Raw genomic sequence first — 2299 nt, forward strand, 5'->3', positions numbered from 1 at the left:
GGGAGGGGGGGGGGTTGAAAATGTTTTTTGTTTTCGTGCCATCCGCGAAGATGCGCACATATTTTGTATACGGGGCGCTCGCTGTCATAAATGCGTACCTAGTAAAAGAGAATTCATACACTTGTTGTCCCCCCCCCCCCAAAAAAAAAATCCTCAGCTACTCGCAGATCCATGGCTCCACCTGTAGGAGTGCGTGAAACTTTCATTGCTTTTATTTCGTATGGAAAAGCATGTGCGACACATGCGAACACATGTCACCCGTATGAAGCATTAATCCGTGAGCATAGTCCCGTTATTGTTGAAGAAGTTTTAAGTAAGCTGCCTGCAGAAAAATTTCATTGCATATGAAGATATTTTCATACCGGCAGTCTGAATTTTCAGACTAAGTGGCATGGTAAGGCACTATTGAAATTTCAGACCCGGGTGCAGTCTGAATTTTCAGACTACTGGTCTGTAAAAAAAAACTTCAGACTTAAAGTACTGAACATTCAGTAAAACTTTTTTTACAGTGTTCGGAGTCCGTTGGGAAATCCTAATGGACTTTGGCAGTATTTTTCCCAAGTGTCCCCCGTAAAATCCCAGAAATTTGTGTAGTGTCGTAAGATTCTATTTGGAACGAGCGTACACCTGCACAGTAAAACAGACGTTCTGATTTCATGACGTTTTGAAAAGTTCTGACGTTCCTTATCCATTTCTTCCGTAAGACGTCGTGGTTATTCCAAACCATCATGAAATCCAGGACATCGCTTTTACTGTGTATGATGAGATTCTGAGACATAGTTCCCTGTGCTATGCGTGAGAGATTTCGATGAATTTGTTTTATTTGTTTTAATGTGTATTTTGGGCTCGTAACTGTGTAGGGTTGTGTGAGAGGAAATTTCACCGGAAATCCGATGGTACGAGTGGAAGTGAAATGAAAAAGCACCTTTACGGGAGATGCGTGTCGTGCCGTTTTTAAAGGCACTTAAGTTTTGTTAGCAAGTCTCTTTTCCGAGTCTGGCGACAAGAAATAAGGGCGACCGCAAAAGGTCATTGTCGAGGTTGTTTGAATTACAGTAAGGTTGGCGCGGGCTGACGGGTCGTCGTATACGAATAGCGAGGGGACAGCGCGGCGTTGGATTTAAATAAACAAAAGGTACGCGCGACCACCACGGTGGGTCGGCGCGGGGCGCGACCGCCTTTTGCCCCCGCGCTGCCCGGCCCCCCGCCGGCGCGCAAGGCCCACGGTCGCGTTCGGGTGTGTGCGGCTGTCAGTTCCACCCGCGCGATGCTAATTCCAATGCTCGTGGCTCACAGAGCTGCTCGCTGAATACTCCCGGGGCGTCAGACGAGTAATTGCTTCGCCCCCAAAGAAAGACCCGACCGACGCGCGCCCGGCGCCGCCCGCAGGAAAGGAAAAAAAAGGGAGAACGATGGAGGCGAAAAAAGACAGGGGGAGGACGAGAGAGAGAGAGGGAAAGGAGGGAGGGGAGGAGAGAGGGAGGGAGGGTGGGAGGGGACTCTGCTGTCACAAAAGTACGTCCGCACGGACACGGACCCCGTGCAGTCGTCGGGACTCGCGCGCCCCAGAAATATGACATTTTTGGCGTGACACCCCGAGCAGCAGCGAGCGCCCTTAGTGGCCGCCCCGCCACGCCAACCGCTGCTCCTCTCCCGACCCGACGGCGCTGAGGTTTGCCTAACCTGACAGCCAGCAGCAGGGCCCACATTGAAGGCGACCCCCGGCGAACATCGCGCACAGCCCGCTCTATACTAAATGTACACAGAAATGCCGCGCAGAACAACTGCAGACTGATTCCGAAGAGCGCTCAAAGGGAGCTACCCCATGATGAGTGCGACAGGGACGGGGCTATACGGAAGGTATAGAAGAGCGCTATTCAGAATCAGACGGCTGTCCTCTTCCACCTCGGCGTCTGTGCATCATCCGGTAGGAGCAGAATCCAGGTCGAGCGCGGGCGACGGCGGAAGGAGCTTCGGCTAGCTATCAGACGGCGGGGGGTCAGCGCGGCGCTGGCGCCGTGGCTGGTGGCTGCGGCCTGTCAAAGCGAGTTGACGTCGAGAAGGCACGCGGGGATGTGACAGCGGACAGATTCTGCCCGTGACGTGGTGAAGCTCCCTTACCCCCTACAGCGAGCGCCGCGCGCGCGCCCAGCGCCGCCTGTCCTCGCGGCCGATCCCGCGCGGGTGGCGCTGCGAGCGGAGATCAGTGGAGTTAATTTGGGGTGACAGCAGGAGGGAGGCGAGAGAGAGGGTGAGAGAGGGAGAGAGAGAGAGAGAGAGAGAGAGAGAGAGAGAGAGA

This window comes from Frankliniella occidentalis, unplaced genomic scaffold (genome assembly GCF_000697945.3).
Source record: "Frankliniella occidentalis isolate FOCC.00 unplaced genomic scaffold, Focc_3.1 Scaffold74, whole genome shotgun sequence".
Taxonomy (NCBI): domain Eukaryota; kingdom Metazoa; phylum Arthropoda; class Insecta; order Thysanoptera; family Thripidae; genus Frankliniella; species Frankliniella occidentalis.